Raw genomic sequence first — 14,183 nt, 5'->3', positions numbered from 1 at the left:
GAGCTCCGCCTGAGCATCCACCGGAGGAGGGGGGGGGGCGTCTTCCACCCCCTCCATCCCTACTTTTCCTCCCAAACGAACGGCTAATTGAGTTTCGGAATTATGAAGTGACCCTGGCATTTTATTATTGAGCTGATTCAATTAGCGGCAGCGCAGTAATTAAATTCTAAAATAAAACTACGGGCATTCCTAGGCCAGGCGAAAGAGAGGGTAGCGCGCGCCGAAGAGAGTGAGAGAGAGAGGGGTTTTTCGAGGGAGGCCCCGAACCCCCGTGTTTTACTAAAGCTGGGGAAAGGGGCTTAGAACGCCAGGAGAGAGAGGAGGGGTGAACTTCGTTAGGGGGACAAGAGGAGCGAAATGAAAGTAGAAACGCGGGAAAAATGGATAGAGGGGAGGGATGGAAACACTTTTTGGAAAAACGGGGGGGGGGATGACGCAAAAAGGGATAGTCTTCACTGCACAGCGACGTTAAAAATTTGCATATATCTCTCTCATTCACCCCCCCCCCTTCACTCGGCTACCCCTTTACCAAAATCCCAGGCTCCTTTTCTTTACTTTATACCGGTACCAAACATCCCCCTTTTTGGAAAAATCCTCCACACGAGCTTTCTCATTTGCTCTCCTCTCCTCCCGCCGATGCGCAGTTTTCTTCTTATTATTTCACTTTTTCCTCCCCATCTCGGCCTGCTTCGGTCACTGCTGGTCCTCTCTCTCTCGCTCGCTTTTGACCATCGTCAAAAGGCGAAAATGTATTTTTATCTCCCACGTATAGGCACCGCTAGGCTGGGAATCGGACTTTGCCCCTTTTTCCCTCACTTAGCCTCTAGGCTTTTCGCCCTGTTGAGAGAGAGAGAGAACCTCGTGACAAACTTCAGCCAGCGCCGCGGAAAAGACTGAGCGAGTAAAGCTCACTGCGGCCAAGCTTACATAATTGATGGTATACAGATGCAAAACAGCAGGTGAGCCCTTTGTGGGGTAGCGCAGGCAGTGGCTGGCTCCCTCCACTCGCTCTCTCTCTCTTGGAGGAGAGAAAACTCCGGAGAAAAGAGCTAGGCGAGAGCAGCAAAAATGAAAACGGGGGAAAAAGTCGAGAGGCGAGCGCTCAGTACGCTTTTCTAGCCCGATATAAGGCTACCCTGTGGTTTTAATTAAATTAAACAATGTAGCCAGCGTAATTAAAATTTCACATATCCCCCGTCGGCGGCTCCCCTCCACCCGCGTCCCTAACGCCTCCATCCTCATCCCTCTCTTTTCCGCAGCCTCTCCGCGTCCCCAGACTCTCTTTTCGCCCCTTTTTCCCTCAGTGCCGATTCTTACCCCTAGCGTCAGCCATCCTACCTAAAACCTTCTGATCCTCTCATTCTCTAGTTTTATATATCGTGGATGGTGGAGGATGGAACACTTTAGGCCCGTCGTTACCTTTCACATCTGGCCGTTTCCTCGACGCATTTAACTAAATTAATGTGACTGCGTTTTAGACCCCTTTGGCCAGTGTTGCGAAGGTTCCCTAAAAGAGGCTATCGCCGTGCCCAGGGAAATACGAGAGGGGGGCTGCGGCGTTGAGTCGTAATTTTGTTATACGACTTCTTTTTAAGGTCATATAGAAAGCGTCGCTTCTATTTTGCACTGTTTGCCTTATACGCTTTATTCCTTCCCCGAGGACTAAAATTACGAATTACCTGACACTATGGATAAACCTTTTAATAAAGGGGTAAAGTCGGCGTCGAACGAAAAGAACGGCGACTTTGAGATAAGGTACGCTTCTCAAAGTCATTCCGCCATCTCCTCCTTTAATGTTGTCTCTTTAAAGCAACCTTCGTTAATGACTTCATTTAAATTAGCCAATTTTAATTTCGCCAAAAGTGTCCTCTGGTGCAATTTCTTCTTCTTCTTCTTCAGACTTCCTTTTTTTTTTCGTGCCCCCCTCGTCCATAGATGCCCCAGCCCCGTAATGAAACCCTTATGATGAGATTTTTTTATTAAGCGTATTGTACGCTCTGAAGGAAATTGGGATTTTTTTTAAAGATTTTTTTTAACTTCCCCGTTTATTTGGCCAAGGATGGGGAAGAGAGAGAGAAAGCTGTCTATTTGAATTTTTAATTTGTTTTTTAATTTAATTAAAAAGATAGGTGGATGACGCGGAGAATTGGGGTTCTGGTTAGTTAAAGTAGCGAAGGGGGCGGGGGTAGCGTTAATACAGTCTGTCTGTTACGGTGGGGTTGCTTTATAGAAATTATAGAGCGTTGCGTGTTAGAGCTCGTCCCTTTCCATACTCCCCTTTTTGCGCCCTCACGCGCTCCCCCTATCGTTAAATTTTAATTGAATCCGACGTGTTTTCAATTCATTATGAGTTGCCAGCCCTCTTTTTTTCTCTAATGAAATGGGTGGGTATGCAGTTAAAATGAGTTTTATTACTCTAAAAAAATTAAAAAAAAATGTTATGGATTTTTGGTCGGCTGTTTAAAGTGAACACGTAATTTTTATATTATAACTAGTCCCTGTTAGCTATTTCTCTAAATGGTTTAAATGTTGTGTACAGCGCTTTTTACATAGTTCGTGATGTTTGATCGTAAATTAAATCTCTACCACCTACCATCAAATTTATCTGTTAGAAATTTCTAATTTATATTAAAAATAATTAAAAGATACCCCCCTTTTTTATAAATTACCTAAAATGACCCGAACCTTTTTTGATTTTGTGTTAAGGCCTTTGATGTATAACATTTGGCCCTGCTTTCAAGGGGCGTGAATTTGTTAACGTTGTCTATATTAAATGATATATTGTAGACTGCGTTATTTTTTTTCTTTTCCTAATCTTTTAAATGGTTTATTTTTAATTGGATGACGCATCGGTCTCTTTGATTTTAATTTGTAATTTTCAATGAAGTTCTGAAGTTCCGTATGTTAGGTAATTTACTGTCGTAAAGGGCTCACGCCGGTTTTTTTCCTAATGATTTAATTTAATTTTATCATTAATTTATCAAATACGTTTTTTTCAATATAAATGAAATAGTCATATACATTAATAACTGAACTAAAATTATGTCGATTAAAATAGACTTTTTAAAATAAGAATATGAAAATGATTAATAGTAGAATATATTTCTTTTAGTAAGTTTATTTTTAAGGGTTGAAAATTTGATGTAACATACAGGGGGATTAAAGTTTTTTTGTTCAGTTTGAAAATTCTGAAAATAATCAAATTATATTGAAATTAATCTATTCAATTTAAAATTAACTTTAATCTTCAATAAATTTTCTTAAACCATTAAATATAAATAAATTTGAACTTCTGAAATACAGAATTAAATGAAAGAAGATATGGAAATTGATTTAATGGAATAAATAAAGTTTCATAGTTCCCACCAATATTCTAGAAAACCTCAAGGTCCCTATTTTTCTTTAAGGTCCCCAACTAAAAAACTAAGTCAAATTTCGGTAGCCACTAATGAAAAACTAAAGCGGTTTTCGGAAGTCAACAATGAAAAACTAAATCCTTGTTCGGGACACAAAATTCATAAACGAAGTCAGTTTTTGGGAACCACTATTGAAAGACCACATCCGTGTTCGGTTCACAATATTGAAAAACTGACAGTTTTCGGGAACCAATAAAGTAAGCTACCGTGAGTCAATAATGAAAAACCAAGTCAATTTTAGGGAATCAATAATGAAAAACCAAATAATTTTATTAATTTTTCGTACCAAATAGGGACGAAATTTTTTATTTATATTTAACCCTGTTTTCATTAATAAAAGTATTCCTTCCCCCTTAATTATTTTTAAGATTTCAGTCGGAGCCCTAAATGTAGAACGACACACCGAATCTACCTGTAAACTGTAAAAAAGGCCTAAGAAACTTTGCAATAGGCGATATAATAAAGTAACGTGGCCCTCTTGTTTTGATGGGAAATGCCACCTTTCACTATGCTTCCATTAGTTTTCCCACCAAAGAGCCTATGAATTCATCCGTAGGCTTTAACTGTACTATTTCGTTATCCCATTTTAACAAGTTGAGCAAGCATATCTGACTTTATAATATCGCCTATTCGAATATTAGACGTAAAAAAAGCGTTATTTCGGCCAACAAAACAATCGCTCCCGGATAATTCACTTTCGGTCTATGGCAGTAAAAACTCCATCATTGTTGTATGTAAAATAGTTTTAGGAATTGCACTTTCGTAATAATTGCTTATATACGCGCCTATGCAGAGAGAGCCCATAAGCCCGACATCAGGTCCACCTATAAAAGGTAGTTCACCCTCTGTATGATATATTTTTTCCCTGTGACTTTATTCTGGCCAGAGAACAGTGTATTCTATACTAACAGCGACGTTTCTCTCTCCTTTTTAATAGAGGCGAAATTTACGATTGGTTGATAGGAATTTTATTAAGGGTGGGGTTGGCTCGTGTCGGGTGGGGTTGGCTCCCGTTCTAACTGCGCCCCCCTTCGCGACCCTGCGCCCCCTACCTTTCTGATGGTGCCCAGCGCGCCGTTATATAATAGTCGGGCATCCTCCCGTCGCTGCAAATTACAAAATGCCATCGAGCCGTCGCTAAAATTCTACTTTCCTCAAAAACTACTTTCACCAATTAAGGCGAAGCGAAGCCCCATTTATTCGCCCCCCCCCCTTTCGGTTCATTTTGATTACTAATGGGAAAATGCTTTTATCAAACTTCTAATTCCAATGAAAAATAAACAGGCGGCGATTATAGGGATAATTTTATATACTTTACTACGTTATATACGCTTTCGGACACTTTTTTTGTTATTATTTGCATTTTTAGCCATCGCTTTTAGCTGGTATTTTAATTAAAAGAGTGGGAGAAGTGGGTTGGCGCGTTGGTCGTTGTGTCAGGTAACCGGGCCACTTTTATTAAATTCTACTGGTGGAGGGGGGTGGTGCGGGGGAGGCGCGGGGGTTTGAGGATTATAATTATGACGGTGCCATTTTTATGATTAAAAATTTTCTCTTTTTGGTTTTGCCATGTGCCCGCTCTCTGCCCCCCCTCCCGGTCTCTTCTCTTCTTGTCGAATCAGATTATGTACTTTAATTTCTACCCCCCCCCCCGGTTCTTTCACTGTCGCTGCCTCTTACCATAACCGCCGAAGCCTTTCCACGATGTTTTTAACGTTCTAATAAGCCTAAGTACTTTTGACTAAGGGCGTTTACTTATTTTTCTATTTTATCTCTAAGTAGGTTGCGTGTTCCTGGCGGGGTTTTTTTAAAATACATTTGTCGCCTCGATGTGCGGGCTGTTTTATACGAGAGGCTTTGTCCGTCGAAGCATTTTATTTTAATTAAATTGGGGTTTTATTGGTGTGCTTCATTTGCGTAAATTTGTAAAAGAATGCGAATTCGACCTGTCCGGAGTTTCGGCAGAGTTCCATTAATCTAATTTTCCAGCGTGTTTTTTTTATTTTAAACTTAACGTACGTGACTTTTATATTAATATTCGCGTTTTCGATCAAGCGCCATAACAAAATCCAGAATTATTCGATATATATACTCGGTAATTTTAATAAGCGAAAACACTCGTGAAAAAGCCAAAGAACAAAAATATGTCAGAACGAAGAAAATGAATAGTTATATATTCTCTGCCTCGAACAATTTCTCTTTCTCTGGTGGTAATTTCCGATATTTCCTAACTATCAGTTCCCGGGGGAAGTCGACTTCTTAGGGGCCTACTATGAACTGAATATGCATAGTTTATTTTCATTATTTTTTTTAAAAGCAAATCGCGTGTTTCTACTTGGGCATAATCGAAAAACGGGCCTTATCGCCAAAAAAACTCCCAAATTATAAGCTTTCAAAAATTGCTTTTTTTTATCTCTCTTTTGAAAATACTCGTTTAATATCGCCCATATCCGGAGCTATTGACTTGAAACACGGAAATACTCTTATTGTAAAATCGAAATAGTCGGCAATTTTCACCAGGAATGCGCTCGTTGCGCGAAAGAAAAAAGCATAGGGAAAAAGAGAAAATATATGAAGCTATTCATTTCAAATCGGAATTGATATATCCAGCAAGCTTGTAAGTTTTCGACTCGGAGATAACTCGAGAGCGCGCTTTGTATAGTGGCATTGTTTTTTAAAATACTGTTTGTCGTGATTTTAACCCCGCCCTTGTTGTGTGCCGTTTTTTTTAACGGATGAGTTGAATATATAAAATTCTACCTGATTTATTCCTTCGTGTAATCCTTTATTGATATTTGGAAAAATCAATATAAATGTTGTTTAAGATTATTTTTCGCTTTTCAGTTTATTGGTTTTATAAATTAACATTTCGATTTTCTAAACTTACTATTTATGGGGGGTCTATAAGTATATTATTTTCATCTTTTGTTTAACGTCGATAATAACGCTGACGAAGTCGGAATACTAATTCGGGGGGTCTGAAGTTAATTGTTTATTCGTTTTAATATTTAATTGTACTGGACATGGTTATACCAATGTTACGAGCATTTCCAAATCTCTTGGGTGAAAAAAATAATAATTTATCTACTAATATCGGTAAAAGGATAATTTATTATTTATATCTAATTAATTTAAAATATTTATTAGCGTTTGAATTGATAATTAGAATAAGGTTCGTTGTAAGTAAAATAAATTTTTTATTCAATTTATCAATGCCCTTATAAAACAGTATGATTGATTATCATTCTGAATTTGTTAGATTATTTTGGAGTAGGCGCAAACAATGGCCGTAATGAATTGGTACCGCTTTAAAGAATAGAAAACAAACTAGCGTTTCTATACGAATTCTTGGAGACCACAGGACTAGTAAGATCCAAAGCAAAATGGTGAATCTTGACCTTTTCTATGTTGCCGATAAGGTCAACGAAGCCTTTGAGAAAAGGGAAATGGGGAATCAAAACAGATGTATGGAGTGACAATTACCAAAATTTAAAGAGCAAGCGACTAAGGTGTAAAACGCTTTGCGTTTCGTTAAGAAACCTAACTACAGCACTAGTTTAAAGAACTGGGTCCAATGTCTATATTTGGATCCAACTGGAATCGAGACATTTCCACTTTAAATCCAATTTTGTTAGGTTGAAATAATTTTGATCGATCGGATTAAAGTTGAATTTCAAACATTGTAATTTGATCAAAAATAAAACATTTTGTATTGTTATTTGAATCAGCCCAATTTTTGATATGATTTTGGAATCAAATTTGATTTGATTTTCGTAAGAGGTAGAAGCCGAATAATTGGCCATTTGTGCCGGAACGTAGGAAGCACTTGATTTACGCATTCAGAATAAAATATTCGAAATCAAACCATGAGAATCCATAAGCTATGAATTAGCGAAAATAAAATAACACCAGACCGAAGTTAGGACATGGATCTCGGTTACTATCTGTGAAGAAGATTTCGTTCCGACAAATGACAATTTCGCTGACAAAACCCATGGGGACACTGTCAGGTATTAGAACTAAAGCTAAACTGTTTCAAACCCGTCAAAAGGAAGTTCCAGACAGTACCAACTCGAAGATGGCGTTACGGTGTTTACTTTCTAAACGAAATTAAGCAAATGAAACTAATTGACTTTTATACTTGTCCATTTTTAAGTTTTCTATTCATTCTTCCATTACCGTCGTTTCAACACGTTGAACTTCTTAATTAATGTGAAGTTCCTCTTCATTGTTCGAATAGTCTCTGGTTGCACTTGATTTTTCTTCTTTCGCTGATCCTTTGTTTTCGTATTTGGTTGTTAGTTCGTTGTCCTCCGCTTTCTGCTGAGCCCTGGTGACGAAAACTTTGTCCATTTACAAATTGCAAAACTTCTATCGTTATACTCCTTTTGGATGTTTGATAAGAAGAGTTTCTTCTCCTTTTGGATCTAATTTGGATAATTTGTCCTACATGCTTCGGATTGACCAAAGTCGGCATCCAAATAGCATCATTCGGCTATTCTAAGCCATCGTTCTTCGGGAATATTTTTATTAACGTTTCCAGAAGTAAATGAACCGAAGTATCGAAATAGCGCTTAGAATCGGACGGCGTTTTCCTTATGAATATTATGAGAAAATAGTGTCAAATAAAAGCGAATTTCCATCCCCTTCTTTTGACGTGATAAATTGCACTTGAGAATTGTGGGTATAGCTATTTCTATGTATAAAAAATGGTTTCATAAAAACAATAATGTTTTTTTTCGGCCTAGGAGCGTGTAAAATTTCAAATTCGAGGTCAAAATGTAACTTTATAAGGAAAACACCTCCAACATGGAGAGTATAGCAGTCTGGTAACTTCGGTTCATTTACTTTTGACGTTTCGTGATGGATATCAATTGCGGCTATAGCAAGCTCTATTCATTGTGTCGGCCAGGAAACATTTCGGCCGTCCGCATTCCATTAGTCTGGTCGTGTCCTTGAACGTTCGCGAAGGTCTTTCTAGAACCGTATTCTGTTGGAATACTTAGTTCCACGTTTCACCCTGGACTCGTCAAACTCGTTACGGATATATTTAATAGTGTTGTAAGTCGGAAAATTTTCCGTATTTTTCCGAAAAAAATTAAAAAACGTTTTAATTCCATGATTAGTCTAATATATTGATTGCAAATTTGAATAAAGCGGCATTTTCACTTAATTTCTTCGAATCTAAAAGTAAAACTAAACCTCTAGACTAGTTTAAACTGATTAAAACAATGTAACGCTATTAATGTTTTGTAGTATGTTTACTGTTATTAGCCATTTTATATCGATAAAAAGTTAAACCCTTTTTGTTTCAATATTTTTATTTTTCCGATTTGCGGAAAATTTTCCGGAACTTTTTCCGCATTTTATTTTTCTGGAAAATTAACAACACTAGTTCTTAACTTCTCAATTTTCAATCGCAAAGCATTTTCTGATTTACTTCTCAATTTGTCGGACTTATTATAAATTCAGAGGCTCTTTATACCACTTATATCCAGGCGTAGTATTATTTTGGGACTGTTATAGATCCTTTAGAGACCTAGCATAAAATGTTACGATGTTACAATTTTGCACCCCCGATTGGGGAAAATGGGGCCGCTAAAAATCGGGGAACCTAGGTACGTGCTTACTGCCACTGTCTACATGAACTATACCTAATTACATCTTAATTAGAACCGCCTTTACATGTTGATGCAATTTATAAAATGTTTGAGTTAATCATATTTTGTTTCGCCTTTCGTACTTCTTCAACCTTGACTTCGTGAGGTAAACCGTCTTTGCGCAAAATGTCTTAGTCTATTTTGCCAATTATTTTCAGTAGTTCGTTCTGGCTATCCTAAGTCACAATTTTGTTAATCTTATTGGTTGTTATAGAGTTTCCGAGTATAGATCCTGCCTTTTTGTTGAATATCGTCGGTTTTTCCGTCATACCAAGCCAATTTTTTATACGACCCAATAACTTACAAAGGAAACTACCCGAGGTGGTTATCACCGATTTTGTTGAAACTCGGGGGTTCGGTAGACCTTATGGTAGTATGAAAATTGCCAGAGGTAAATGTTGCAATGGGCTTTAGTTTTCCAATTGCAACCCAAAATGTTTTTGGCCTCTCCATTTAAAAAAGCATGGGATATTCTCGGTTACCCAAATTTTGTTAAAATTAAACCAAAATTGATCAATTTTAGCCAAAATCATTGATCAATTTTACCCAAAATAGGTTAAATTCATCTTTTTGCGTATGTTTTGAAAATTTTATTTTTTTTTGAAATTTTTGAAATAATTAGGTACCCTGTGAAACCGAGAAAATGCCATGCTTTTTTAAATGGAGATTTGTTTTGTTTTGAGAGATCAAAACATTTTCGGTTGCCATGGGAAAACTAAAGCCCATTGCAACTTTTCCCTTCATCAATTTTCATACTACCATAAGGTCTACTTAACCCCCGAGTTTCAACAAAATCGGTGATAACCACTTCGGGTAGTCTCCTTGTTAATGTGCTGTATCAAATTGGATAGGAATAATCTTTTGAAATAAGTAAGGACCACCCAAGCAAAGATTCTGGATCCAAAGAGAGGCAAAGATCCGTTTTTGGATAGAAACTTGGAATAAAGGTTCCAACTGCACTCCAAAATGTGTACCGGCTAGCGATTGCAATGTTTTCAGATTCAAATCACCTGCCTTTCTCCGGTTTTCGCTGACCGTTTTTAGAGATTTTCCTTGACCTTTTTGAAGCAAGTGGTGGCTCCTGTCTAGTTGCATTTGCTCGCGCTAGATGTCGTTAGCGTAATAATCAAAACAAGTTGAGTACGCATCAAAAATCTAGCCTAAAAGGTGTGACAAATTGGAAGCTTCTCGCCTTGGTTGGCTTTTCGGAATCACGTGATTATTAACTTATTAGACACGTGGTTTCGAGAAGCCAATTATAGATGGCAAACAACTCGCCTTTCGGTTTAAGTCCCGGAAGGTGCTGCCACCTAGAAGCGCTGTTAGAAGCATTTTATAATCTTTTTTGATAGAGCCGTCATTTGCTTTAAGGTGAAAATTAGACATCTTTTATTGTCCTATATATTTTAGGTCAGAAGTTTTTGAAGTAACTTCAACTTATATTTTCACTTAAAACCTTTGTATTGCAAAGTTGGAATTCGTAACATTTAAATATAGTTAAAATTCACTGATCTTCTACAAATTCTAAAAATTCCCTGATCTATCTCCGGCGTTTTAGGCCTATTTTCAAAATTAACTGATTTTCCCAGACCTGTGACCACCCTGTTTTCTCTCTTTCTTCGGCGTGTAATAAGAAAGAAATTAGGAAGTTGCGATTCTGGTGTCTTAGGTTTTTTAGCGAATTTAGTTTTCTGATGGAAAAAAAGGAACTTCTTTGATCAGTTGAAAATAACTACTGGCTGTTGATCTAATATTAAATCGAGTGAGAAATCGAGATTATTCATTGATGGGATAACTGTTCTAGTTTGATAGTTTAAAAGGTTGATCATTCCCATGATTCAATCATTCATTAGTTCGTGAGCGTATACCAAAAAAAAATCTTAAGCAATGTCTGTTGTGTATTATATGTAACGGTAATAGTTAGTGTAGGGAGCTGTTGGCTCGATCACGTGGCATGCAGGGCTTGACACCACCCTCCTACGCAGTGTAACCCTGCCACCTGAATTAAAAGGCTTCAAAAGTCGCTTGATGACTTAGGCCTAGGGTGGTGCCTTGGGTATTAGCCTAGCTGATTATTATTATTATTATTATGTAAGTGGGCCTATAGCGACTTCAGATATATTAGTCGAGTTTTTGACTGGAGTCCATCAACAGTTTTTGAAAATTCTGGTCAGTTTTGTCACATGTTAGGTCACATCAGCTCAAAACAATTCCAGGTGTCCGGGTAGGCGTATGATAAGCGCGAAACTATCGTTAAGTAAATTGAAGGACAATGATTTAAGTTCAAACGCTGCTGGGATAGCAAGTTATAATTACATTTTATCCTTTGATCACTGGATGCTATTGTACCTACCGATTATTGTAAATTACAGGCTAGATAACTGATAACAGGAAAATAATGTCTGATGATTGTTTAAATTTAAATATGTGTCCCAAAATATTTGATCTAGTGGACACGCCAAGGGCAAGCTAAGCAGTCTAGAGCCTAACTTTCTTTATACTTTAGGGCCCACAAACTTATTATTGACAATAAGCAAGTCCGATTTCCTTTCCTAAAATTATTAAAGGCTCTACTAATGGACCACAATTGAGAACGTTTATTAGCCTAAATCCAAATATCTTAGCGCAATCAAAATGCTTATCAACATGATTCATTTCGTATATTTGCAATGTGCTATCTGTGCCCAATCATTGAAATTTGAACAGCTATTTTTATGCGTTCCATTTCTGTATCCCGTTAGTTTTGCGCCTTCGCACCTTTTGCACCGTTCTAATTACTGCCCTGTTTTTCAAAAATCATGATTCTAATGAGTGAACGAAAATCAAATACTAAAGATAAAACCAGTGAAGCTCGCTATCGTAGCGTCAAATATTATCATTCAATAGAGTATACAAACTCGAGGGGGGCAACGCTTACATTTTTGAGTGACACTTTTCGTCTCGTTATAATATATATATGACAATCTGTTAGCGGTAGAGGGTTGTATATAGCGACGTGGAATATAAAAATGAACGGGCCATTACACATTCTAATAAAGAGGGAAAGCGAATTTTGATAGGTGCTAAAGGCGTCACTTTGTAGTGTAGGCGCGCGGGCGAACGAGAGCGCGGCCGGCCGGGGTATCAAAACCACCACTTATTAATTACGAGCCTCGAAAATCTTTCATTTTAAACACGGCCCTCGGCAACGCCGCCGACGGTTACTTTTTTGGAAAACGGGCCGCGAAAGAGGCAGAGATTGTTGATGGAACCGTCCGCTGTTTACAAGCGCCTTCCTTAAAGCTCTTAAGGGATTTTATAAGCCTTCGTCTCTCTCTCTCTCTCTCTTTAAATCTTTTGACAAGGGGAGATTTTCAGTCGGCCCATTTAATTTCGCTAAACTCGCGCCGTCGTTCACCCGCCCGTTTTTCGCGGATTTTTCCGCTTTCTAGCGGCTTTCCCTTCTCGACACTTTTCCGATTGCCTTTTTAATTAATACGATTTCGAATTCATTCTCCTTCGCGTGTCTCTTCCCCGCTCGCCGTTTTTCAAAATACATTTATTATTTCTAAAAATGTATATATTCTCTTTCCATTTATTTGTCCGTTATTGGGAGAGTTTATTTCCATATTTTTCAAAGGAGGATTTTGTATCCGTGGCCAGTGAAATACTGCCGCGGGGTATTCATTATTTTGGCGGATTGGTTGGGCTTGGACCGACATGGACGCCTTTGTTATTTTTGGTGTCTTTGCCTTTTGAAGGTTTGATTGTCGGCTGGGGTTTTTAAACGGATTAAATATTAATTTTGTGGACTTTTCCTTTGTTGTACGTGTCGAAAGAGCGTTCTTTGAGTATAAAGGGGTTCGATATTTGAAGTTGTTTTAATAGTACCACTTTTTTGTTACGTTCACATATTCGAATTTTAAATTAGGTTTAGCTTGACTTAGTGTTTTGATCACTCGCTTACGTATCACGTTGGACGCTATATGAGATTTGAATTTTTAAACCATGCATTATTGAGTTGTAGTTTCATATGAGGGTGAGCTTTCCTGCACAACTGACGAACACAAGCGCCATCGTGTGTTGGGAAACTTAAATAAAATCATGGTCGTCTAGTTCGGGTTCGATTCCTGGTGCCGGCAGTCACGTTTTTTACGAATATTTTGAAGAAGCGGGTTAATTTTTATTAAAAATGGAATTATTTACGTTCATAACATTTTAAAAATGTTAAATGTAATGTTTTTTTTATATATTTTTTAAACTCTAAAAATAATTTGTAACAGTTTTTGAAAATAAACGTGTTAAATTATATTTCTAAACATATTTTATGAATTAAATTCATTACGTTTTAACAGAACTTTAAGTATGAAAATTATAACAATTTTGTTAAATTTGCAGGTTTATTTTAATTTTATTAAAAATAAATGTGCAAATTTAACTAACGAAGTGGTTTTAATTTTCATACCTATAACTCGCACATTGGGCTTTGAAAAACTCTTAACAGAACTTTATAATATCGTACCTATTTAAACTACAAATTGTATTAGCTTGAAACATGTGCATTCGTTTCCTAAACTCGTTTAAGAACAAATAGTGTATCCTTGGAAATACATCATATCGTTACCTTAGTTTAAAAAAGTCGTAACTCGGGCTACATTAAATCTGGGGTTACGATTCTTTTAAACTAAGTAAAACTACTGGCCCTGAGTTTGCCAAGATATTTGTAAAAAATTTATGATCTAGTTATACACTTATCTCATAAAATATATTTTATATACTTCTGCTTTATAACAAAAAACATTCGACTGAAGAAGCCCGTATTTTTACTGGGATATTAATAGTTTATTTTAATTAAATATTTTAATTGTTATGAACGCCAGCGCTATAAACCGTACTGTAAATACGCTGGCAAAACATTTGTATTCTAATATCATTGCGGTTTTCTATTATCTGGGTTTCATCCTAACAAATAACTTCTTATTGGTTGCTTACTATACCACGTGACGCAAAAGTCTGGGCTGCTAAAATAGGGTTATCTTCAGCCGCTCCTTGTTAGTAGCGGGTTAGCTCTCCTCGGCTTCTGGGTGCGTTTTTTTCGTGGTGATAATATAGATTATTTTCATCTAAT

At 37.2% G+C, this 14,183-nt stretch overlaps 1 protein-coding gene across 6 annotated transcripts in view; it reads left to right on the top strand.

Annotated features, from left to right (window-relative positions):
• LOC149941155 (uncharacterized) overlaps positions 1-14,183 on the top strand; it is an 89,120-nt gene that overhangs the window by 54,928 nt on the left and 20,009 nt on the right. The gene's annotated exons all lie outside the window — the stretch shown is intronic.

Source organism: Leiobunum rupestre, chromosome 6 (genome assembly GCF_980474605.1).
Source record: "Leiobunum rupestre chromosome 6, qqLeiRupe1.1.hap1, whole genome shotgun sequence".
NCBI classification, from domain to species: Eukaryota; Metazoa; Arthropoda; class Arachnida; order Opiliones; family Sclerosomatidae; genus Leiobunum; species Leiobunum rupestre.
This window is presented reverse-complemented; position numbering and strand designations above follow the sequence as displayed.